This window comes from Tupaia chinensis, unplaced genomic scaffold (assembly GCF_000334495.1).
Source record: "Tupaia chinensis unplaced genomic scaffold, TupChi_1.0 Scaffold000425_1, whole genome shotgun sequence".
Taxonomy (NCBI): domain Eukaryota; kingdom Metazoa; phylum Chordata; class Mammalia; order Scandentia; family Tupaiidae; genus Tupaia; species Tupaia belangeri.
In genome coordinates, this window is record NW_006159930.1 from 1,301,699 (window position 1) to 1,328,689 (window position 26,991).

Sequence of the window (26,991 nt, forward strand, 5' to 3'; positions counted from 1 at the left end):
GCTGCCTTTGAGAGGAGAGGGGAGGGGAGGGGAGGGGAGGGAGACTCAGAGAACACAGAGTGGTACAGCTGGGAGGAGAATCCAGCTTTGCCTGGTCCCAAAGCAGAGCTGTGGTGCTTAGACCTTTCATTTCCTTTAAAGGATTACAGGGTGTTTACCATCCAATCCATATGTCACCAGATTCCTTTCACATCATGATCCCTGCGTCCCTAACCAGCACCTAAACCATTCCCTCCTGGGAATCTTGGCTCACCTCTACAGGAGGTAAGAATTCAGGGTTCAACTCTAGTTTTCCTTTTGCTGAATACCTACTATGTGCTGATAACCTGGCTAGGTTCAGGGAGAGATGAACTGGCAAGGCCTGTTTTCTCTGGAGCACTGAATCAAGTTGGGGACACCCTCTCCCCCCCCCTCCCGGGCTTGATACCACTGTAGCTCAAATACCACCTCTTCAAACAGGCTTTCGTGCCTTCTGCTAAGGAAGCCCTGCAGCTTCATTCAATTGCTTTCAATTGCTTCGATCTATTGTAACTGGTAAGCTAGCACTTTTTACAAGATATTGTTCTTGCTAATCTTTTCATTTTTGTTTGTCTATTGTGTATCGCTATTCCTTCCCCTTCCCTGACCCCAAGGAGTAGTAGAAATTTCCAGCATAGAGAGGGCACATAAGAAATCATGGTTGAAAGAAAGCCTCTCTTCTTTATCATTTATTGCTGGACCTGGCAGTAGACTATTTAGTTATAACATTATCCAATATTTTCTGAGCATCTACCATGTACCAACATTCTGTGAAGAGTTTTACATAGGTTATTTCATTTAGCCTTACAATAAGCCTCTATGGTAATTACAGTTTTTTAAAAATTGTTTTTTATTCATGAGAGAGAGTGAGTGCCTACATACATGTGTGTATGTGTTTGAGAAAGAGGGGTTGGGGTGGGGGTGGGGGAAGAGACACAGATACTCTGTTGTCTGGTCACACCATAATCCCCTTCCTCAGCCTTCCTGCTTATCAGGATCTTGGGCATGCATGCACTTGGTGTGTTTTCAGGTTGACTTGGGATCCGAACCCATGGTCAGCCAGGTGACTTTCAGCACTGTTCAGTATGTTGGTGACTAACGGTGGACTTAAATGGTTACAATTCTTGTTGCCATTTTACAAATGAGAAAACTGAGGCATAGAAAGGCCAAGATCCCTCACTTAGTGAGAAATGGAACTGTGTTTCAAACTCAGGCAGTGTTGACACTAGGGCTAGAACTCTTCATTACAATTGTTAGGTGTGTAGTGAATTGGCGAATGATGGCCGGAGCTACAGCTAGCAGAATGTGGAGTTTTGAAGGCATGGCAGAAGCAAGGAGTGTGGAGAAGAGAATTAGTTCATTGCAGCTGACTGACTTAAGCTTTTGGATAAGTTGACAGTTGAACTTAACCATTGGACGGGTAGGGTGTCAACATGTGTATTCCAGGATCGAGAGTCCTGAGCTACAACTGTGGCTGGGATGGAGAAAGGACAGGTTATACACAGAGAAGGGAGGAGGTGGGGAGGAGTGGGAAATGAGACGGGAAAGAGGGGAGGAAGGCAGAAAGTAGAGGACCCTCGACGTCAGGCTAACACACATGGTCCTGATGGTGTAGAAGTGGTGTGGAAACGGTGTGCCCTGAAAGATTTCCACATGGGAAATGCCATGAGCAGAACCCCTTGTTTCAGGCTGTAGCTAGCTTAGTGTTGAAACTATATTGACTGCAGCTCTGATTACGTATCATATCTCGCGTAATCTTCACAGTAATCCCGGGAGAAATGAATTACTATTCCCATTGTATAGATGACACTGTGGATGCCTAGAGATTTCAATTTTCCCAAGTGTATCAGCTATGAAGTGTTAGAACTAGGGCTTTAATTCCCTTGTACCCATGCTGTTTCCACTAGCAGGTAAACATTCCCAAAACTCCTGGGAGAAAGGAATGATGCCACTGTTCCCTTCTCAACTCTCCAAAGGCAAGGAAGAGAATTCCCTGGTCACTTCCGCTTGGCAGTAGTTCAGGCTGTTTCCAAGGGAGCGCGTTTCTGATGTGGAGGGTGGAGACAGACAGTGGGGCAGTAGGGTGGACTGGGGCATTGATGGAGAGAGAGCCTGGGGAGGAGGGGAAGGCTGGAAGAGAGACTGCAAATTGTTTCTGGATGGAATTTTCCAGACAGAGCCTCAGTCAGAGAACAAATGTGCCTTCTGAATTTTCACTATAATTGTTATTGACCTTTAGTGAGATGAGCAAAATTACTCTCCCCTACCCCTTTGCCCCCACCCTGCTTTACAAAATTGTTTTCCCCTGACTTTTCAAAAATGAAGTTTGGCAAGCCCATCCCTGACTGCCCGGAGACTGTGGGAAAACAATACATCTCCTCATGGCCCCAAATGGAGCCCTGGCAATTAATCCATTGATCTCAGTAGAAAACCCTATTGTATCAGGGTCTGCCAGGAGGAAGCTGCACCCTGCCCCTCTCCTACCCTGCACAGAATGTCCATTGAAGTCAGCCCCCAAATTGATGGCAGGATATGGCCCTGAAAGTCTCCAAGTTAAAGAGGGCCAGAAAACATCTCAGACTGGGCGTTGGAAGCTGGGGAGGAGGCTGTGGAGGTGGGGCTGGTTTCCTCTGGAATCTGTGGGTAGGAGCAGAGTGGCAGGGTCTGCCTGTGTCCGGAGCTTTTGTTTCTGGTCACCCTTGACTCTCAGTTTTTCTTAGTTTGTTCTCCAACTTCAGACTCTTCTATCTAGTTCAATGATTGGCCTTTGGTTGATTTTGCTGCCTCTGCTGCTGTAGATAAAACTTGCAGTAAACTTGCCAGAGTCTAGGGAGCCTCATCTGGGACCACTTGCTCTATTTCATCTCATCTACTTCTCAACAACCTGGTGGTGGAGGTGACGGAGATGGGGAGGACTGTTGAGTGGGTCCTGCTTGTCAGGTGCATTGCATATTCTTTTTCATGTAACCCTTCAAACCCTGGAAGTGAACGGAGTTGGATTCCAGTGTGGTTTGGTGAGCTGAGGAGTAACCCAGTTCCCCAGAGGTCAAGGTCAAGGGGGATGAGCATCATAAACTGAATGATGGAGTTTTGTGTATAATAGGAAGAATGACTTGGAAAGGCTGTCTGGACCGAGTGAGCCCCACAGGTGCTATACGTCATCCCTGGGGGGAGGGGGGAATAGAGATGATTGCAGGACGTGGTTCAGCTGAGCTGAGTGGAGCATGGGGTGGGTGCCGCCATGCTGGGATTCCACACATGCTTGTGAGGTTTGCACAGCATGGTTCCAGGCAGCCCTGGTGCATAGACTTTAATGTAGAAAGCTCTGCATGGCAGACTTGCGTGGTTCACCCTTTTAATGCATCTCTTGCCCATACCCTCACTCTCTTCTAAATAAATGTTAAACAAATATTCAAAGAATTATTAACCTTCAAGGAATACCTAGAGTATTATGCCTGGTGGTAGGTTTTATTCTCATTTTACGGATGAGAAAATTGAGGCTCTGTGAGGTGGAATAATGACTAAGGGTACACAACTATTAAGTAATTGACTCCAGACCAATAGAACATAAATCCTAGGAAAACTGGACTCCTTTTAGCCTCATGCGAGGTCTCCAATATCTGCATACCATCTTATTCAGGATAAGAGCTGGCATGTAGATGATACACAAAAAGTGTTTGGTATGTGAATGAATAAATAAATGAGTTTGCTCTTTTCTAGGAAATATGGGCCCCTGATTGTCTGTTTGGTCACTATTTGTCTGGGCCATATGATGTTCAATAATCTTACAGGAATTTTCTGATAAGATGGCTCAACCAGTTCCTTGAGCCAGATCCCCGGGTCCTGTCTCACCCTCTGCCCTCCTCCTCGTTCCGCTCCACCCCTGCCTCACTTGTGACAATTCTCTTTTCCAGAATCAAACTACAAGTAAAAAAAAAAAAAGAGAGCATTGAACCCATGGAATGGGTAGAAATCTGTATTCTGAGTTGTCAACCTCGAGTTGAGCTGCAGATCCCAAGGGCTCAACTCGAGGTGACTTTTCTTTTCTTTTCTTTTCTTTTCTTTTCTTTTCTTTTCTTTTCTTTTCTTTTCTTTTCTTTTCTTTTCTTTTCTTTTTGATTTGCTATAGGGCATGTGCACTTGGCAGAGAGAGACAGAGAGATAGGAAAAGTGAAAAGTCTTCTCTCCTCTCTGGATTTTGGGCATGCACACACACATACCCAATGTGATTTTCAGGCCACGGAGTTTGGGACTTGAACTGTGGAGTCAGCCATGTGGAATCCAGCCTCTTTAACTTCCATTAAGTTAAAGTAGCCAGCTATTGCAAAGTACTCACATCAAAGGTTTCCTTTTCCTTTTAGAAATGACTGCAGGGGGACTGGCAGTTGGAGTAATGGCTATGTCGCTGGACTCCCACATAGTCGACCATGGTTTGAGTCCCTGATCTGGTGCCTTAAACTCACACTGGGCGTGTGTGCGTGCGTGCCCAAGATCCCGAGAGGATAATAATGGAGGAGAAAGGGATTGCAGTGTGGCCACCCTCCTGGGGGATGATTTATTGCTTTCTATCTCTCTGTCTCTCTCTGTCTTTCTAGTGAGCGCACGCACCCTATAGCAAAACTCAAAAAAAAAAAAAAAAAAAATAAATGTCTGTGGGGGTGAAGGGCAGTTTCCACACCTGTCAACAAGCTCCAGCCCACACCCAAAGAGACCAGCCCAGGGCACCAAATCATGAGACAGAGTCTTCCAGAGCACTTTTTGAATTCTTCCAAGAGCTCTGAGGGGCAGATATTATTGTCCCCAGTGACTTTGCTGAAGAAACTGGGAGTCAGTTGAGTTGAATCATTTGTAACAAATACAGGAGCCAGGCTTCAAAAGCAGGCTTTCTGTCCAAATCCACTTTCTTCACTGAGGCTCTGTGGCTAGTGAAGACCAAAATCAGAGCGCCTGTCCTATTTTTCCTGCAGGCTTGCTCTCACAGAGTTGCTCTGGAGATGAAACAGAACAGAGCTTGTGTGTTTTGTTATGTCACGCCTCTTTTTCCCAAGATTTCAAAGGCATAGGCCCATTTATCTAGATTCTTAAATTCTCAACAGGGGCGTTAGATAGAGGCGGGAGAGTGGAATGCTGTTTTGGAAAGGATGAAATAACACTGGCAATGTTTATATTCAATTCCGGAGACCTGGTTAGACAAATATTTTTGAAAAACGGAAGGAAGAGTAACTATGCTCTCACCAAGTGTGGGCTCCTCATCATGGGGGACTTTTGCCCTTGTATTCTGTCCCCAGGAGTGGACATGTGCAGCCTCAAACACCAGTAGGGGATGCAAGGGAAATCTTTCCACATTTCCTCCTATTGTCTGTGATTTCTCTCTGCTTTGTCCCCATCGTAGTCATTATTGGAATTCCACTAATGTGGAGTATTCCCACTCCTCCAGAAACAATTAAAAGAGAAGAGCCAGCCAAGCCAGCCAGGAGAGACCTGTGGCTCAGTCCTAAGTGAGTAAGTATCATGTGTCTTGGAATTGTTTTCTGCTTCCCGTTGAAGAAATTTGAGCTTAAAAAGGAAAACACATCAACATCCAGTAAAGGGAAAGAAGGGCTATCTTTTTGGCTGCAGGGGTATCTTAGACTCTCAGTGAGGCCCTGTGAGTGTTAAATATGGATTGGAAGCAGAGGACCCGAGCTCAGAGCCTGGTTATATTCTATACCAGCTGCATGCCCTTGAGCATGGTACTTGAACTGCTCTGAACTTCACCAAGTTCATCAGTGAAAATAGGAATTCTGCCTGTGTTTTCTATGTGAGGCTATCTTTCCGTATGTTTTTTTTTTTTATGAGCACTAATCAGAGCATGTATAAAATAACACTGTTATTTATAAAGCACCTGTTCTATCCTGGGTACTGTGTCAATATTGTCTTGTTTAATGTATACAATAATTCCTACTACATAAGGTAATAGGAACTCCTACTACCTATATAAGTTAGTTGGAATTACTATTCAAATTAAAAAAATCTTTATATTTAATTATTTTTAATTTGATCAGAGAGGGACAGAGCAAGTGAGCAAGCAAGGAGAAAAGAGAGAGAGAGAGAAAGTGAGAAAGCAAGCTGCCAGGTCCAGGACTAGAACTACAGTCAGCCATATGGGCATCCAGAGCCCTTAACCACCACACCACCTGCTAGCCCCTGAATTACTATTCAGCTTTTCACATAAGAAATTAAGTTTCAGAGAAGCTATTAGTAACAGAGTTAGGATTTTAATTCAGTTTTTTTTCTAACTCCACAAGTCACTTCTTCTACCACTGAATTTCAAATGCCTGTGCTACTTCTAATACTCAAGAAGCACCTGCATGCATACCTTTGTACTCACACATATGTTCAGTCAAGGAGTGATCATGTCCTAGGAACTACTCTATGCAGGGGATTCCAGATTGTTGCAGATGTTCTTTATCAGTATTCTAATATTTTTGGGCTTCAGATAGTTTTTAACCTTATAGGTTAAAAATTATAAATATTAATATTTACCTGAAACTTTGAGAGGATTACATGAAAAATGTCTGGAAAGAGTCTCCAAGTGTGCTTGGCATATGGTAAGTTCTGGAATAAGTGTTTTAGAACATGCAACCTGGGTAATTTGGGGACAATACTTATTTAAAGAGTTGCAGGCAGGGTTAGATAAGGCAGTGTTGGGCAGTGCTAGACCCTGGGGCTAGCAGCAGAAGGAAAGTGTCATCACTCCCAGGCCCGAAAAGGTGAGGGGAAGGAGCATCCGTGGAACCAGGAAGACATAGGCCTATCGAGAAGACTGTGGTCTCCTAGGACCTTTGGCCATTGGTAGAGAAATGCAGCAACCTAACAGAGAAGGAACCCGGACACTAAATATCCCAATTGAACTCTTCTCTCAGTTTCTGTTTCTGATGAGACTGGTGGTTTTCATTGACTAGGACCTGGTGGGGGTCGGGGGAAGGGAGCCTATTGATGGCCTCTATAGGGTCAACTTGCTGGGGCACAGAGCTGGATGAAGTATACAGAGTGGATCTGTATGGGCAAACAGAATATTCTACAAATATTACATCTAAGCTCCCACTCTGAAATAGCTTACAAATAAGGAAGATCAGAGTTTTACCCAGTGTTCAGAACACAAGACGGGGGATGGATTTATTCTATTAGATTTGAGCTGGACTAGATGCCACTTTCTGTTTGTTAAGCCTGCAGTGGCTCCCCAGTGTCTCACAAAGCCTGGACTCTTCAAAGCAGGCATGGAAGACCCTCTACACTGGAGGTCGGATCATATATCTTTCTCTCGCTTGATGTGGCCAGACTGGATTGCTCACTGTTGATGGTTTCTGCATAGGTATTGTCAGAGCTCTGTGCTTGGGTGAAATGTTTCTTCCAGCCCAGCCAGCCTTGCTTTACTGCCTTCCCTGCTCCAGTTTTAGCGCTCAGTGCACATCCCACTTGCTCAGTGACTCCTCCCCTGCTCCCTCCCACTCATAATTGTAGCATGATTTTCCCTGTGCTTCTGCAGCATGGCACTTGATTGTCTGGTAAGGGCATACTTCATTCAACAGTTACTGAATGTGTATTGAGTTCCTGGAAGTATGCCAAAAAGGGGCTACAAGAGGAATGAGTGTTGGCTTTTGTCTTTAAGAAGCTCATATTCTTCCTGGTATTAAAATTGTCCTTTTGGGGGCCAGCAGATGGTGTGGTAAAGGTACTGGATTCCCACATGGCTGACTGTAGTTCATGTTCCAGACCCAGTGGCTTGAAAATCATGCCTGGTGCATGTGTGCTCAACATCCTGAGAGGACAATGGAGGAGCAAGGATTTTGATGTGGGCATTCCCCTTTGGAGTGATTTCTCACTTTCCCTCTCTCTGACTGTCTCTCTCTCTCTCCAGTGAGTGCATGCACCCTATATCAATTTTAAAAAAATGAAAGAATTGTCCTTTTGCTTGGCCTTCTCTCTTTTAAAGAAAAGACAAAACTTTGCTTAATTATTTGTGCTTTCAATGCTTAGTAATATGGCACAGAAAACATGGAACTTAAGAAAAGACAAGTTAGAGAAAAGAATGAAGGAAGAAATGAATTAATTGATCCCACAATTATTTGGTAAGTGCCTAAAATGTGCCATGCCTTATGGATAATGAATATCACAGGTTACACACTTGCAGAGTGTGTGTGAGTGGAGGAATTGGTGGCCAATGTCTATAGAACTCTGAGAACACATCAGAAGATGCTCCACTTGATGATCTTTTGGATCTGAAGAGTTCAGAATCAAGGGAAGAGAAAGGACCTGCTTAAATACCCAACTAAGCTACTGAGCAGTAGTTAGAGAGACTCTTCAAACAATTTCTGAAAGCAGGTGATTTGTGCAATTGAGGGCTTGTAGGCATATGGTATTTGGATGATATAATTTCTTTAATTGAAAGTGTTATCTTAACCAGAGAATTTTGCAAAACCCCAAAACAAAGACATCTGTTGCTGTTTTTGTTCTTTTCCCCAGCAAACAATCTGGTGGTGAAAAATAGGAATGACTAAAAGGGATGCCAGGGAAGACTGGTTTTGAAAAACAAACCCCTACATATTTAAGAGGGGGCAATTAATTAAGGTACAAGGGAGGCAGCATCTGAACAGAGTCTTCTGCAAGATCTTGGGTCACTATAACTCTACTTTTTATATCATTAATTAACACAGAACCAATGGATTGAGCTTGTGGCAAATTACTGCACTCTTCTGTTTCCATGAGCCTTAATTATTAGCTCTATATTGCTGTGCCACAGATAAATCTTTAGGCCAGGCTCTTTGATCCATCCACCTCTTGGATGTTTCCTGATGTTTCTTAGGCACATCAAACTCAGCTGATTAAATTGATCTCATCAGTCCCCTGGAAACTACTTCTCCTCCTGGATTTCCCATTTTGGAGAATGTCCCTCAAAGCCAGAAACCTCTCAGAACCTTCATTTTCCTGGAGACTCCACACAAGCTAAAATCAAGACCTGTGGCTTCTTCTTTGGAAAGATTCTCTGTTGCCTCTTCTTTACTTTCACTACCTCTGCATCCCTCTCTCAGATTACTGAAATGGCCCTGCCTCTCTCCCAGCCTTTATCTAACCTTGATCTAACCTTGACCCTGACTACCAGACAAGGATATGGCAGCAAGCAGGATTTATGTCATGTAGTAGATAAATGAAGAGACATTGATAAAGGGACTACATAGAGGGGAGGAGGCAGGATTAATGGAACAAGCAAGGGATGTTGAGGCACCCAGAGTCTAGCAAGAGCTGAAAGCTGTTATCTCCTCTAAGACTGAAGGGGTAAGGAAGAGATATAGAGATAGTACAGCCCAGTTAGAACTGGAACCATGAAGGAAGGGCTGCTCAGAGCGAAATACCAGAGAGACTATGTGGACTCAAGAAGGGAACAGGAAGAATAATGCCCTCTGTACCCATCTTCTTTCTGTTGGTGCATCCCATTGGCTGATCACAGAAGTCTAGATCAAGGAAGCTCAGAAAATGCAGTCTATAAGGGTTGGCCTTCTGGTGTTTCTGGCAAACTAAGTCCACCTGCTTCTTAGAGTCAATGAAATGAGATGCAGAGGCTGGAGAAGAAGGGAGCTTATTTCTACAATGAAATTACAGGGAGACAGTCAGTAAGCACCCCTAAACTATCTGAAAAAGCTCAGTATGTGCTCAGTATTTATAGATAGAAGCATGTACAAATCATTCCTTATTACACTCAATCGAAGTCAATTCCTTTCCTATAAATAATTATCCTGATTCCTGTTTTACTTCAAATACCTATTCCTAGTTTCTCATTTGACCATTCCTCAAACAGATCTCCCCATGACTCAACACTTTTTCTGAGTGTTTTCATCAGAGGTCTTTCTTAATTTCAAAATGGCTGCAACCCTGCTGGGTCCCAAGCTGGCTCTCAAGCTGGCCTGCCTCATTGGGGCACAGAACAGGACACAGTAGGGCTAAGAATGGATTTGGGGACATAGAAGAGGAGGACAGAGAATAACCAGTCTCTCCTCTCTTACCCATCCTACACTTTGATCCCTGAATAGTAGTTCTAAAACTCTGATGAACTCTTTCCTTAGACTTAACTGCCTTAGAAACTTCCCACTGCACTCAGGATAAAACCCAAGCTCCTTTAACTGGCATTGAGTCCTCTAGTTGACCCCTGAGGACCTCTTTAGTCTCATCTTTCACCACTCTCAGGTCCTTACTTGAAACCCTAGTTCTACCTTTTCTCTACCATCCCATTCCCTGACCTGAATCAATCACAACTACTTCTAAACAGTCCCCCTTTAAAAAGTTCTAGTTTTGCACCAGTGGCATATTTTGTGATTATTCTTGTGCATGTCTATATTCCTCTAGTCAGAATGGCAGCTACCCGAAAGTGAAAACTATGTTCTATTAACCTTGACATCTCAGCTGGTTATCGAAGACCTTGGAACATTAAACATGTTCAGGAATTAATTTAATCCTGCTTGTGTGTAAAATTTTTGAATCTACGTTTAGTCCTGACAAACATTTTGGGGAAAAAAAGAAAAAAGAGAGGGAGGACAAGTGGCAGGTAGGCAAACAGGAAGAAGTCCAACTCTTCAAAGCATTTTCAAATGCCTTGTCACCTCCAACCTTCACAAGCACCTTAAGTATTGGGATGGGAATGGTTACTTAGGATAAGTATTCCAGTCTCAAAAAAGGATGATGAGGCTTGAGGAAAGACCGGTGGGTAGAGGTTGGGACCCAGAGTCTGAAGATTAGCTTTGAATTCCAGATCTCTAACTTACTGGGTTTGAGTTCTTTGCTAAACTAGGACCTGAGGCTTTCCTTCACTTTTGCAAATTGGTGGTAATAATAATATTGGCTTCTCTGAGTTGGTGTGGCAGCATATGAAGATGTTTCATATACTGGAATGTGCTAGACAAATGAAAGGGACATTAGGATGGCTTTTCAGCTCTTGCTCTGCCTTTTTCAGTAGTTCTGGTGGACTGATTGACATCTTCCAAGCTGTCCTACTTTATAGGTCCTTAGTAACATAAGGCTGAAGAGGTTCACCCCATAGTAAAAAAATTGCTTCATAGATTTTTAGAGTTGTAAAGGTAGGTTTGGAAAACACCTGGAGTCCCCCTAGCCTAATCTTTGACCTCTCCCTAGGGTCACTCACTATAGGCTCCCCTGACAGACGGACACATGTTTCACCTACTAGCCACAGCTCACTCCAGCCAAGCTAGCCCCTTTATCTTTGAAGGCTCTGGCTGCCAGAAATGTCTTCCTTTGAGCAGAAATCTCTCTATACATAATTTTTCATGCTGGTTGTGGTTCTCAGCTCCAGGACCACCCAGAAGAGGCCTATGCAAATTCTGATAGAACAGCTCTTTTGAAATAAAGGCAGCTCTGTTGTCCCTCTGAATCATTCTCCTCTTAGCTGCTCTTCATTGGAGATCCTTTACAGCCTTTTTTCCTACTTTCAGGGAGTTTCATCAGAAGTTTCCTCTCTCCTGCTATTTCTGATATTAGCCTGTGACAAGCCGTGCCTCATTTGACTACCTTGCCACCATAGGAAGTCATCATACATTTAAAACAATGATCACAAGTAGGTCTGCATATGTCCAGGTAAGGAAATCGAGGGTCTGAAAGGTTGGGGCCATCACAGCATCCAACCATGTAATTTTATATTTTATAAGAGTATCAGTTGACTACAGATTGAAAATAACATGGGATCCTTTAACATCGACAACTTTGAGAAGTACTGATGTAGGCTATTAGCCCAGTGATTGGTTCTATTTCATTTATATGAGAACCTGAAGTTCCCTTGGGTAATAAAATCGATTTAGCTCATTTTGGAAAACCAGTCACGTTGACTGGCATGGTGTGCCCTACCAGGGCTGTGGGGGACAGCAGAGATAAGCAAGGCTTTGGGTCTTCCTACAAGATGCCCAGAGTAGAGGCTTAGGACATGCTGTTAAAATCGGGTTGGTTTGATTTGAATGTACACTTGGCTATTCTGCAGGCTATCTAATGGTGGATGCCTATAGAAATCTTTGAGCCTGGTCAAGAATATCTGAACCTGTTGCTTACAGCTGTGGGATGTAAGAAATGCAAGGGCAAGGTCCCTGGTTGCAGATCTCCAAATGTTCTGCAGAAAGCAAAAGACTGACTGAGACCCTTGGTAATTAGTCTGTATGTACTTGCTTAAGATTTTTTCTTTTTTTTATCCGTATAGTCTTATCTTGCCAACTACTTACTTTTTGAGGGTAGAGGCTGTGATTTAGACCATGTATCTTCAAATTCAAAGATGTCATTTTCTCAAACTTACTTTTTCTGAAAACTGTATGGCTCTTATAAGTTGATATGTGCATCAGTGTTATCTTTCCCTTCCTTCAACTTAAAAGTGGTTGAAGTTATTAAAGTACTGGTGCTTCCTAAGATTAAGGGCATCTTAGAATCTGGGAAAAACTATAATTCTATTATATTCAGATTGCTTTCAGCACTCTGTTGGACACACAGAGAGTGCTCCATTATTTTATTTTAGAAACATAATTTGGACTCTCCCAGGTGCACAGGTATTGCGTGGAAACCGAAGTTTTGTGTATATAGTAAAAAATAAACAGTTTATTTACTAATTTATTCCTAGCCCAAATCCTTCCCAGTTGGTAGTGTTCTTATACCTTACAGATAAGGAAATTTAGACTCAGAGGTAGAAGCTATTGTTGGACCAGGGTCAGTTCCTGAATTCAAAGGCCAGGCTCTTTTCACCACACCAAACTAATCATCTGTGTCCATCGCAAAGCCCAATTCAGAAGTTATTCTTTCAGGGAGACTTCACTGATCTTTGTCTCTTCTAGACCTCCCTAGCCTGCTTCCTGTGTCAAGATAATGACCCAAATTCTGTATGCCTTAAATTATGGTATACTTTTGATTTACTTAATTTTTATTGCTAGAGTATGCATGCAGTTGCCAGAGGGCACAGGTGATGGGGGGGCACCTCCAACAGGCTCTTCATACCATGATCCACTCCTGATCTCAGCCAGCTGAGATCACAGGCATGTACATGTGCACTTAGTATGTATAAGGAGATCTTGAGATGCAAATGTGGAATGTTCCCACGTGACCTCAGCATTGCAGAGTTACTGCTGTACCACTGTGGCTGGCAGAAATGATGATATTTTATACATGTCTTGGTTCTCACTAAAGTTCCTTTGGAGGCATAGTTGCTTCTATGAAAGGATGTTGGCAACTTGTCACAGATCCTGCAATATTTCCTTTGTAAAACATAATTTAGGCTTTGGATATATGGCTTATCTGTGATGGAAAGGGGAGTTTTCATTCCAACTGAAGTTCTGTCAGTTTACACATCCTTGAAAAGTTTTAATTTATCCTACCTTAATATAATTGTTTGTTTCCTAGAAGTAATGTGGACTCCACACAAGCACTGAGGATTTAGGTTTGTAATTATAATGACATATATATCTTTTTTTCTGAGTACAATGGAATAATACTGCTACTATGGATACAAGTTAGTGTTTCTATAGCATTTTATATAAGAAAAAACCTTTCACATCTTTTATGTTGTTTCATTCTCAAACAACTCAGTCAAGTAGATAACCTCATACTCATTAGCCATAAAAGGAAACTGAGTCTATGAGTCAGCCATGGCACTCACATATGGGCAATAAATGGTAGAGCCAGGGCCAGCCAGTGGTATGGTAGTTGAGGCAGCTGAATCCCACATGGCTGACTGTGTGGTTCAAGTCCTGGACCTGGTGGCTTGAAAGATGTACCAGGTATATGTTGTACATGTCCAAAGTCCTGAAAGAAGAATGGAGAAGTAGGGATTGCGGCATGGCCATCCTCCCCTGGGAGGAGTGCTTTCTTACCTTCCCTCTCTCTCTATTTCTCTCTTTCTCTCCAGTAAGCTCATATATCTTCTAGCAAATTAAAAAGTAATAATAAAAATAATTAAAAGATTAAAACAAAAAGGCAGAGCCAAATCTAGAAAGTAGTCCTTGATCTCTATACATACACTGCTTTTAACAATATGTGCTATCATAGCTACTTTTGCTGTTTTCATAACGCTGCTCTATCTAATGTAAATTCATTATTGTTATGAAATCCCCATTGGCCAAGGATTTGATAGAAATCTGTTGTGGAGCTTGAGTTCCCCAAGCGTTATCTCAGGGATGTTATGATCAACAGGTTGTAGCAGACATCATCTGTTTGCCCTGGAGGTGAACTGGACTAGAACATTGAAGAGACTTGCTCGAGAACTGAGAAGCCTGTTTCTCTGGCTAGTGGACAGAATCTTATCTTCCACGTGGAGCAGATGGACAAAGCCTTGGATTAGAGGTAAGCTGCAGATATTCTGATCCTGGTCCTGATATCTGCTAGTAGTACAGCCCAGTTCAGGCCTAGACAGGCTCAGTGTGATTTCTATCTGAGAACCAGGACCTGCCCCACTGACCTCTCTGGATGACTGTGAGGCTCACATAATATTCATGGAATGATGCACATACTATGCTTAGAAAGCGCATCTAAGATGTGGACTATCCTTAGGCTATTCCCAGCTCCTGGCCTCTGCCTAACCTGAGCTCCTAGGCCTCTTGTCACTTGCTAGGGAAATCAGTCTCTATAAGTGGTTTCCTGTGGTGCAAAGTTGCCATTGGTGGGACTGAATAAACTGGACATAGACTTAATCTTAAGTTAGCAAAATTCCCTTGAGAGCCCAGAGGCTCTTAGATCTTTTTTCGTGTGTCAGCTATGTAATGGGAAACATTCAGTTTCACCCTTCAAAGCTTGCTAAGCAGTTGCTTTCTCTGTGAAGACTCCCTCAGCCCCTGTAGATGGAGTTTAGCATTCTCTATTACTTCTGTTCTGTATATTCACTTCCATTGGTTTCTTTCTTTTTCCTTCTTGAACTAATATATTTGGTTTTCTTTCCTTTTTAAAGTTTATTTTATTCATGATAAGAGTGCTTATGTATGCAAGAGAGAGAGACAGACACTCTCAACAGGAATCAACCTAAGGGCCTACAACCAGATGACTGAATTAGGAACATGTACCATTTTTTTTTTTTTTCCCCGCCCCCCACAAATAAGTCCAGCCAGTGGTATGGTAGTTGAGGCAGCTGAATCCCACATGGCTGACTGTGTGGTTCAAGTCCTGGACCTGGTGGCTTGAAAGATGTACCAGGTATATGTTGTACATGTCCAAAGTCCTGAAAGAAGAATGGAGAAGTAGGGATTGCGGCATGGCCATCCTCCCCTGGGAGGAGTGCTTTCTTACCTTCCCTCTCTCTCTATTTCTCTCTTTCTCTCCAGTAAGCTCATATATCTTCTAGCAAATTAAAAAGTAATAATAAAAATAATTAAAAGATTAAAACAAAAAGGCAGAGCCAAATCTAGAAAGTAGTCCTTGATCTCTATACATACACTGCTTTTAACAATATGTGCTATCATAGCTACTTTTGCTGTTTTCATAACGCTGCTCTATCTAATGTAAATTCATTATTGTTATGAAATCCCCATTGGCCAAGGATTTGATAGAAATCTGTTGTGGAGCTTGAGTTCCCCAAGCGTTATCTCAGGGATGTTATGATCAACAGGTTGTAGCAGACATCATCTGTTTGCCCTGGAGGTGAACTGGACTAGAACATTGAAGAGACTTGCTCGAGAACTGAGAAGCCTGTTTCTCTGGCTAGTGGACAGAATCTTATCTTCCACGTGGAGCAGATGGACAAAGCCTTGGATTAGAGGTAAGCTGCAGATATTCTGATCCTGGTCCTGATATCTGCTAGTAGTACAGCCCAGTTCAGGCCTAGACAGGCTCAGTGTGATTTCTATCTGAGAACCAGGACCTGCCCCACTGACCTCTCTGGATGACTGTGAGGCTCACATAATATTCATGGAATGATGCACATACTATGCTTAGAAAGCGCATCTAAGATGTGGACTATCCTTAGGCTATTCCCAGCTCCTGGCCTCTGCCTAACCTGAGCTCCTAGGCCTCTTGTCACTTGCTAGGGAAATCAGTCTCTATAAGTGGTTTCCTGTGGTGCAAAGTTGCCATTGGTGGGACTGAATAAACTGGACATAGACTTAATCTTAAGTTAGCAAAATTCCCTTGAGAGCCCAGAGGCTCTTAGATCTTTTTTCGTGTGTCAGCTATGTAATGGGAAACATTCAGTTTCACCCTTCAAAGCTTGCTAAGCAGTTGCTTTCTCTGTGAAGACTCCCTCAGCCCCTGTAGATGGAGTTTAGCATTCTCTATTACTTCTGTTCTGTATATTCACTTCCATTGGTTTCTTTCTTTTTCCTTCTTGAACTAATATATTTGGTTTTCTTTCCTTTTTAAAGTTTATTTTATTCATGATAAGAGTGCTTATGTATGCAAGAGAGAGAGACAGACACTCTCAACAGGAATCAACCTAAGGGCCTACAACCAGATGACTGAATTAGGAACATGTGACCAATATATACAATGGAGTATTACTCAGGCATAATGAACAATGAGGCCCTGTCATTCAGCACTTTCATTCTTCTACTCATCTTCTGGTATTGTGGAACGCATCTGCTTGGCAGTCTTCTCCACTGAACAGTGAACTCCTAAGGGCAGAAGGTGTGGGGCTCAAAGGGCCTAACAGGGGGCCTTCAATAGAAGTAGTTCAGAGGAGTAGAAGGATGGATAAATAAATAAATAAATAAATAAATAAATAAATGAATGAATGAATGAATGACAGGATTAAAAAACTTGGGTTTGAGTCCCACATGGCCAATTCACCAGTTTGTGACTTGGGCACATCAGAATTTACCGGAGTCTAACTCCCTTTTTAGAAAAAATGGGAAATAATGTTTTTCTGTCATAATCAAACAAGTTAATATGTGTAGAAATGGGGCGAAACAGTGAAGTTACACAACGCGAAATAGGCTTTATCCTTCAGGAACTTGTGATGAGCATGCACTATGCATTTGGCACAGTGCTGGGCAATTCCATGGAGGAGGAGGGAAGCCTCGAAATGGTAGCCCGAGTGTGTGACTGTGTCTCCCATCTTTGGATGAATATGTGAGAGTGAGAGGAAGGGTTGTTATCGACTGTCTTAGTATGAAACCTATTTATCAGTCTTATGGTTGAAGCCACTTGACAATATGCACACCAAGATTTCTCTGTTCCCGACAGCAAGGCAGGCATGATCTGTGTGGTCACATGCCTTATCTGGAATGATGCTCTGCTGCTGCCATCTTGAAGGACTTGAGTGTTTTGAACCAGGAGTCCTCCATTTTCATTTTGCATGGTTGCTGCAAGTTAAGGTTCAGGTCCTGCTCCCTGGCAGCTGGTGCTGTTTTTCCACTTTATCTACTTTCTACTTATTTCTCTTTATCAACATCATTCTCCCTGGTGCTCATTCTTTCTGATTCTGACTCTGAGATATAAACTGGGAGAAAGATTCCTCTTTTAGCCAAAGAGCTGAAGACATTTAAAGACAGTGGTCAGTCTCCTCCTCTCCCAAGTCATGTCTCCTTTCTTCTTTTTTCCATCCTCACTGATTTGTGATGTCAAAATTATGTAGTCCCTCTGAAGGTAAAGCAGGGCCTATTTTTTGTGTGTATTGCATGTCATTCACCAGCCTAGGCTTTCTTGTATTGGTGTTACACTATTTTAATAAGTTTAGACCTATGATATGTTCTAAAACTTGTCAAGGGTCACTCTCATTATTTATCCAAATCAACTTTGTATTTCTCCCTCTTTTATGCCTCAAGATGATATTTAGAATCATTGAATTCCTGGGAAAAAACCCCGCTTAGTCATGGTAGATTGTTATTTTTGAAAATTCTCTATGGAATTCTATTCATTGCCACTTGATTTAGCATTTTTAGAAATATTTATAGTGAAGTTAAGCTGTACCCTTGTCTTCTGGTATTATCTGTCAGATTTTAACATAAGGATTTATGATAACTTCATAAAAGAAATGAGATAACTGTTCCTATTTCTCTGTGTTCTAGACACTTTAGGCAACATGGAAATATCTCCTTAAAATATAAAAGAATTCACCATGTAAGGCTTGGAGGTTGTGAACTGAGGGAGAGAGTAATCCTGAAAATAATTTTCTTGGATTGTTCCTTGGTTATTGTTCTATATAATATTTTTACTATTTCTTTTTGAACTAATTGCATAATTTGCATTCTTAACAAATTATTCAGGTTAATAAAAATTTTCAAAAGTATCAGCACATAGCTGTATATAGAATTATTTAGACATTTTTATCTTCAATATGTGTTAATACCATCTGCATTTTTAATTTGTTTCTTTTTTCTTGAATAGATTTTTTCATAGGCTTGTAAAGGTATTTTACTTTCACCCCAAAGAAATAGTCCTTGGATTTATATGTGAGATCACTGTGTGCTCTATTTCTGCTTCAAATTAATTGCATTTCATCTTTACAGTTTTTATTATTATTATTATTTTTTAAATTTCCTATCAGTGTTCCTTTGGTGTGGAGGGTTTATTTAAAAAAAACTTTTTGGTTAAAATTTTTTTTTTCAATTTAAAAGTAATAGAATATACCTCTAAAGATCAGTATCTGAAACCTTCAGGTATTGCTGTTGTTCAAAATTTGTCTGCAATTTTTAATTTTAATGATACATTACTGTTATGTCCTTATTTTGGATTGTGAATTTTTTCAATGTGAAGTGGTTATTTTGCCCTTTTTTGGAATCTGCCTTGTCTAATATTTACTTCTGCTTTCTCTGTATATTGATCTGACTTACAATGTTGCATCCTTTTTATTTTAAACTTTCTTTTACATTTTGTGTGCCTATCTATCACATGGACAAACCACCAGTTTATGTTTTATAATAAAACCCAAGAGTTTCTATCATTTACAAGCTCATTTCTGTTTGTCTTTGTGTGTTTTATAGTTCCTTTACAATCCTGGTTTATAGTGGGTTTATAAGCACTTCATCTCTTTTTTAAGCTTTAACCTTTGCAAAATTTCATTTTATTATGTACAACTCTCTATCTATTCTTCCCTCCATTCCTAAATCTCTATTTATTTCCCCAAAGAGCAATTCAACAATGTGCTTACATAAGGATAGTACTTCTCATACTTATTCAATACTTCTAAGAAAAATAGTATATTGTAAAAATATACTGTACATTTGGATTAAAGTAGTCAGGAATACAAGATTTTTATGGTGATTGAATTGTTGCCAGAAATGATCACATTTCAATTCATATGTTTAAAGTACGAAAACATTGAGTAATATCAGAAATACAGGGACCAGCAGATGGCATAATGGCTATGTTGCTGGACTCCCATGTAGTTGACCGTGGTTCGAGTCCCGGACCTGGTGGCTTAAACTCACGCCGGTCGTGTGTGTGTGTGCGTGTCCAGGATCCCGAGAGGAGAATGGAGAAGAAGGGATTGTGGTGTGGCCATTCCCCTGGGTAGGTGATTTCTCACTTTCTGTCTCTCTCTGTCTTTCTGGTGAGTGCACACACCCAATAACAAAAACCTCAAAAAAAAAAAAATCAGAAATACATACTGCTCCTTTAAGAGATACATGGCAGAGAGACCAAAAACCATTCCAAAAGTGATGTACATGAGTTGGTTAGGGCTGTCTATGCACCATTTTATCATGGGATGTTCCAGGTTTATGAATCAGGAATCTCTCATGAGACTGTTAGGCAGTCTAATATAGGATGTATTATTTCTCCATTTTTTATTAACTAGAATATCATACATCATATTAGGGTATCATCAAAAACTCATGACAGATATTTATTATGATAAAACTGTGCATGGATTTCAGAAATATTTTGCACCAAAATAAACTTGTACTTTAATTCCATCTTTCCACACACATTTTTAAGTCTCTTCTTATGCTGTAGTAATGAGTACATACACTCTCACACACATGTATATATGTTAAATTACATTGTAGACACAGTATCCCCCAAACTATTTTTTATCTTTTGCTTTTAATTTATTAATTATCCGGTATAACAGCCAACTCATGAATTGCTAGTATTCTCCAGAACATGCTGTGGGAAAATGTGCCCTAGGAACAACTGGGTTATGATAGTTCTGAGAAAGATAAAACCCCAGTGTGCTGATAAACTTACAGATGACTTTATTCATCCAGGTAGTCATTCATTCGTATGACAGGTACTCACAGAGCACCTACTCTGGGGAGTGGGGACATTGTGTCACTTGCTAGAGCTGTAATGGTGAACAAGACATACTTCAAGGCCTTGGGAAGCCCACTGGCTCTAGTGTGTGGTTATAAGAATGTAGAAGGGATGTCAATAATTGAGGGGACTCACAATGGATTAAAGGATTATACGGATGAGGACTCACTCAGCTGGGGCATGACAGAAAACCTGAGTGATCTCAGGGAAGCATTTTCTAAAGAAGAGGACATCATTCAAATATGAGGGAGGAGTCTGAGCTGTGTACAGTCTGTGAGGGGCACTTCTAGCTCTACAGGGACCAGGGACCATACAAACTCAACACTGGGGAGTCCCATCCCTTCATTGGTGACCATCAAATGTCCCAGACTGATACTCATGGAGGATTTCCAAGATCTTGGGGTGAGGTGGGTTCTAGTGGCCTCAGTTCAATGACAGTGTAAGGTACTGGTAATTCTTGTTCAACAAACTTCAAGTACAACTGAAAAACGCTGTCCTATGAGTGGTACTAGAATACTTCTATTCACAAGGGGTCTATTTTCTCAGGTACTGGATGGAAACTGACTCAGGTGATATGTGGAATCTCTACTGCCTAAGATACTTCATATCTTGGCTGGATGGCTTTTCCAAACCCTACAGATTGACTAGTATTATAGGGGATTGATCTTAAAAAGTTCACGGAAAATGTGCATTATGAAAAAAATACATGGATTTTTACTTATTTTGCAAGAAAATAAACTTATACTTTAAGTCTATTTTTTAGTGAACTTTTTGAGGTACCCTCATACTTCTCTATCTCATAGAAATGACCCAATAATGGCCATATAATTTCAAGCCCAGTGGGAAAAACTTTCTCTTTGTGACTTTAGACTAGTCAGTCAACTCTCTGGGTCTCCTTTCCCCAAATGACAATTCAAGGAACAATTCAATATGTTTACATAAGGATTGTACTTCTCATACTTACCGAAGGCATCTAAGAAAAATAGCATATTGAACAAATATAATATTACATTTGGATTACAATAGTCAGAAATAAGACATTTTTATGGTGATTTAGTTGTTGAAAGAAATGATCAGTTTCATCCTGTATAGTCTGAGACTTATGAGGATGGCAAATATATGATTGTGTTCTCCAGTCACATATCCATAACAAACAGCTCTAATCAACCACTACAGACTTTCTTGTCAAATTCAGACATGCTGTCAGAATCCTTTTCAATGCTGCTCCATACAGTCACCAGCAAGATAAAACTCTAGCATTTTCCCTGATTATTGATGATACCTTTGGGCCTAATGTTTTGATTTTAGGAAAAATAGGAAAATATTCAGTGCATATGGGTTGTGTGTGAACAAAGGAAAGTCAGATTATTATGGCATGTGGAAGTCTTGAAAGTAAGAATGATTTAAATTTCTGAACTTTCATCAAAGAGTAGTAAATATCTGTTTATTTGTTTGGCCAAAACTTTATTGTACCACTGTGGATACCTGGTGTTTCTAAAAATATAGAGAGTTGTTTGTTTGGTTTTAAGTTTTTGTTATAGGGTGCATGTGCTTGCTTGAAAGAGGCAGAGAGAAAGGGAAAGTGAGAAGTCACTCTCCCATCCTCCAGAAGGAGATGGCTATGCTGCAATACCTTCTCCTCCATTCTCCTCTTGGGATTTTGGGCATGCGTGCACATTTTCTCAACATGATTTTTCAGTTGCCAAGTCAGGGACTAGAACCTTGGAGTTGGCTATGTGGAATCCAGTGCCTTAACTTCCATGCCACCTGTTGGCCCCAAGTATAGTTTGAAATTTATACTTTGAGATGTTTCAAAGTTGTGAGGGTAGTTTGCCATTTAAAGGAATAGTGACTGATTTCATTTTCAGATATATAGAGGGCTCTTCTGTATTCTAGGGGAGTATGTTGTCATTTTTCTGTGGTATTTCTGAGGCCTGTTTAAGTGGAACATACTGAAGATTAGCTGAACTGAGTAGGCTCCCTATTGGAAAAAGGAAATATTTTTATTTCTATGGTACAAAATAACCTGAAAAAAAGGCTTATATTCCAGAATTACTGACCTGCTGGTAAGGGTGTTGGGGGCATGGCACGCTGACATTTGGGTCTGGGAGTTCAAGCTGCTTTCCTGTGTGGAGACTGAGTGACTTCTCATCTTGCACAGTAAGTAATCTAAGTCCAAGCTTCCTTCCAGTCATGGCACCTCAGCCCAGCCAGGAAGAGAACATTGGAACAGCCCTTTGCAGGAAACACCTGGGCTGCTTGGGTACTCTTGAAATCGCTTGCTGGGTTTTCCTTAAAGAGTTACTTTTAGGTTTCGGGAAGAATCCCAAAGGTGAGGGTAGTCCACAAAAAAATTCAGAAGGGTCCTTTTCCTTCACGTTTTTGTACCATGCTACTCTTCTGGTATTAATGTTCTTTTTTTTAGAACCCTGGCTTATGCCAACATGGCATTGTCCACACGATAGTAAAATCAATTTGAGGAAATTCACCCCTATTAGAGGAACCTATGTACTCGTTGGTTCATTTGCTTGACATGCATCTATTGAAGAACAACCATGTTCCAGGCATGGAGGAGGGTATAGATGGCTATTTCTCACCTTCTGCTAAGAAAATCAGCCTAGGAGGGGAGGAGAGCTAATACACAAATGAGTGTTAGAGTGGTGAAAACTTCGAGTGCAATGGAAGCATAGAGGATGGCCCAGCCTGGAGGATTGGGGAACATTTCCTGGAGAGGTAATGACAATCTAAGTCTGATGGACAAGTGAGAGTTAGCTGCTGTGAGGATATAGAAATTAAAATGCAGATCTGAAGAGGTTTTCAGAAGTTTACAGAAAATGCATGTTATGAAAAACCTATGCATGGATTGTGAAATTTTTTCGAACCAAAATAAACTTGTACTTTAATTCCATTTTTCTGTGCACTTTTTGAAGTCTCCTTGTACAGACATTAAAATGATTAAGACTTACCTCTAAGATTAAGAAGCTTTCAGTCTTCTAGCTGCAAGACTAGATTTGATTATACAGTTCATATGATCAACAAATATTTATGGAACTCCTGTCATGCACAATCTTCATGTGAAAACATTAAATAATAGTGTCTGATTAGTGCCCATTACAGGGGTAAAATAAACTATTAAATAGAGGGACACAGACCATATGTGGTTCGACCTTTGTAACTCTGAAGACACAGGCCACTGGACTGTTTAAGAGACGTAGCCAGAACTGTATGGTGTATCAAGGGACCATCCCTTGATGGAACACATCCCAGCTCAGGTTAGCACCTTTAAGATAACAGGGAGGCTGACTCTGTACTCATTGCTCTCTCTGATATGAGTTTCCATTGTTTCAGGAGTTACAGTGTGTATTTCAATGTCTCTCTAGAAGCAGGGAGTTCCCTATCCTGCTGGACACATAATGAGGGACCAGGGAAAGTTTATTGCATATGAAAAAGTACAGTAAGTACAAACAAAGAGTTTTATAAAATTCTGGCAATGTTGATTTTTTTCTTAATTAAAAAATTCATTCAGATCTTAAAATTAAAATGATAGAAACTCACTATTTTAACTTTCTGTCTGGAAAAAAACAAAGTATGCCTATACTTTCCAAATGAAATAAAGTGATTATGTTCCAATGGAAGTTTTCCTTTCTTCCAATGAATTATAACCCTTTTAATTAAAAAATATTTTTAATGTACATTTAATCACTGTATCCTTTTCACTTTTAACCCCAAGTAGGTTTCAAAAACATTTCAGAAAATTGTTTTGTTGACAATGTCTCAACAAACTTTTCATTTATATTTCAAAAGTTTCAAGTCATGTCAGTAAACTGAACAGTACAAAATGTGTTTTTGAAATCTTTTTGGATTGTGTTTAGTAGTAAGCAGGCTGCCAGCATATTTGGGGGGGCAATCCTGATTTTAATATATTGCAGAATTAAGACTTCCTCCTTGATTAAAGCAAGAGTAATTACAAAAGTTCGTAGTGACAGCAAAAACATCAGTAACAAAGAATGGCAAAAGTAGTTCTTTCCTAACTTTGACTTAGGTGAAGTTGAGTTCTTTGCAGCACCTCCTTGGAAAATGATGTTTAACTTGGTCCCTGGATCCACATGATAAGCACTTGGCATTTAGAGAGGCCTGCTCTGGATGTTGGGTGTCGATTGAACCATGAGTGTGGGAGTGAGGGGACACAATGAAAGATGCTCCCAATGTGCTTAGGAGACTGGACAGACATGAGCTACATAGAGCTATACATCTGCCAGGGTTAAAATGCAAAACAAGTCTTGGTCTGCTAAGAGCTGCTGGTTTGTCAAGGGTGCTGGAATTTATTGCAGGGCTACTGTATTTCAGCTGCTCTGGGCAATGCCGTTTTCCATCTTTTGTTCTCTTAATGATTCTAGTCACTGAGATAAGAGAAGATAGTGATAAAAGTTGAGTTCTGTGGTGTACGGTAGGGGCAATGACCTTTACTTGTTCCCCTGGGATGCTGAGAAGGCTTATGGTTGTATCGACAATCTCTGCTGGGGATGAAGTGACTGTAGGTGGAGCCTGAGAGAGGACGAAAGCAATAGATTTTGGGGTGTTAGAGACACCATCTCACGTAATGCTCACAGAATTCCCATTTCAGAGATGGAGACACTGCATCTCCATGGGATTGAGAGACTCACTCCAAGTCACACTGCTTCAGGAATTGTATAACCTTGGCCAAAGATTAATCTTCATTTTGTCCTCTTTCTGTCTTCCATCACAGTAGCAACAGGGCCCCCATGCCTCTATGTGGAGAAAGACAGGCTTCAGATATTCAAGGCTGGCCTGGCAGATGTCTCTAAGTCTCTTTTCTGCTGCCCAGTGCCACAGTGATCGCCATACCAAGAGCCTGGCACCTCTGAGTTTTCACTCAATAGCTTCATGGCTTTGAGAAAATCAATCAACACTCTGGTTCTGAGGAACTTCGTTGTAATAGAGAAATGATAGTACTTGGATTCAAATCTGGATTTGTCACCGCTAGCTTTGTGTATGTGGGCTTTAGTTTCCTTGTCTGTGAAATGCAGCAAAACCATGCTGGATGGGAGAAATGAACGAAGGTATCAGAAAACGCCCTGCTTGGGCCAGCGGGGTGGCGTGGTAGTTAAGGCAACTGGATCCCACATGGCTGACTGCACAGTGGGAGTCCTGGCCACAGCAGCCTGAAAAACATGCTGGGTACATGTGCGTGTATGCCCAAAATCCCAATAGGAGAGAGGAAGAGAGCGATTAAGGTGTGGTCATCCCCCTTGCGGGGGGTGGGGGGTTGTGTTTTCTCACTTTCTTTCTCCCTCTCTGACTCTCTCTGGCAAGCACATGCACCCTCTAGCAAATTTAGAAAGGAAAGAAAGAATGAAATGCCCTGTTAAAATCCTGATGCATAGTTGACACTCACTACCTGTGCTGCATTTCTCTTTTAGGCACCCAGGCCTTCAGAGAACTCACCAGAACTTTCAGGAAATGTTTGGGTTGCAGGTATGTCTCTTCTCATGTCCCTCCCATTCTGCTCCTTCTATAATGAATGGACTCTGGATGTCTTTGTTTCTTATCTTCATCCCAGACCTGAGCATTGGTCAGGCAAGACAGAGTGAAGCCATAAAGAGAAACCAGGCAGTTGGGCCCCCAGAGGAAGGGGGCAGGCAGGTCTCGTTCTATTTGTACAGGTGCATTGTAATGCTGCCTGTGGTGTGAACATTTTCCACTTCATTACTCCTGGCCCTGGCCCAGGACCTGTCTGCTCCCCTGGCCCCTGCCTTGGTTTAATTTCAGCGGTTCCTGGCCTTTGGAAGTCGGCTGTAACCGAAAGGTAAACAAATGAGGTCGTCATAAACATTTCTGCACATTGCCCAGCGAGGGCAGATGGGTATACTCAGGGAGCAGGAAAGGGGCCAGTTTGGCTGGGGCTGTTGGTACCCCAAGAAAGTAGCCCAGTCTCCAAGGGCTTCTGTTTGCTGAACCCAGTGTTTCTATCTAGCTGGAATCGGCATAGGTTTAATGTATAAGAGTGGGCCAATACAGATACTCGTGGACCCCAGAGTGGAGCAGTCTCTAAGAACTGGCCGAATTGAATACATAATAGCTAACACTTGCTGAGCACTTACTAAGTGTCTGATGCCATTCTAAATACTTTCAGTGGATTTTAGAATGAGTTAAGAATACTAATCTCATGTTAGTATTCTCTTACAGATGAGGAAACTGAAGTGCATATAGTAGTATGATTTGTAAATGCAGAGCTGAATTCTGTCCCCACAGCCCAACCTCAGCATCTGCATGTCGAAGTGCTATGTTATCACACTTCCTGATAAAACTCATTGTATGTGCTTATATTTAGATGATGAGAAGCTTCACGGTATCTATTGTACAGCTATAGAAGTATATTATTTGCACTCGTTAAGTCCCAGGATTGGATTGGACTGTAATGTGATAAAGCACGATGACCATTATATAGACATTACCTAGATCCTGCTTGGAAAGCTTATCCTGTTCCATTATGTGACAATTTAACCTAAGGTAGTGCTGGCGACACTTAGTGTGTAGAATGACGCTTTTCCTAATCACGCTGGCTATCTGTGAAAGACAATTCATGCGATGGCACCTAGCAGTATGCTAGTACACTGCAAACATTCAGTAAATCTTCATTTCTTCTTTCCCCTCATCTTTCACAATTTAAAAAAAAATGAGAAAGAAATTATTTATTCACCTTGCTGTCCAGAAGTTATTTTTACAAAGTATCAGGCTCATAATTTGAAAGATGAGAAG

The 26,991-nt window shown here is 41.3% G+C and overlaps 2 long non-coding RNA genes across 3 annotated transcripts in view; both read left to right on the forward strand.

The window, feature by feature from the left end:
• The window catches only part of LOC102489258 (uncharacterized), an 84,901-nt gene extending 73,284 nt beyond the window's left edge, over window positions 1-11,617 (forward strand). Inside the window, exon 5 of the long non-coding RNA XR_335483.2 lies at window positions 11,499-11,617. This is a non-coding gene — a long non-coding RNA (uncharacterized LOC102489258). The remainder of the gene's footprint in view (window positions 1-11,498) is intronic.
• Window positions 11,618-15,631: 4,014 nt separating this feature from the next.
• The window catches only part of LOC102489662 (uncharacterized), a 74,197-nt gene continuing 62,837 nt past the window's right edge, over window positions 15,632-26,991 (forward strand). Inside the window, exons 1-4 of one of the 2 annotated variants that reach the window (XR_335485.2) lie at window positions 15,632-15,778; window positions 22,249-22,371; window positions 23,592-23,665; window positions 25,653-25,707. This is a non-coding gene — a long non-coding RNA (uncharacterized LOC102489662). The remainder of the gene's footprint in view (window positions 15,779-22,248; window positions 22,372-23,591; window positions 23,666-25,652; window positions 25,708-26,991) is intronic. The other variant, XR_335484.2, reaches the window with a different exon arrangement.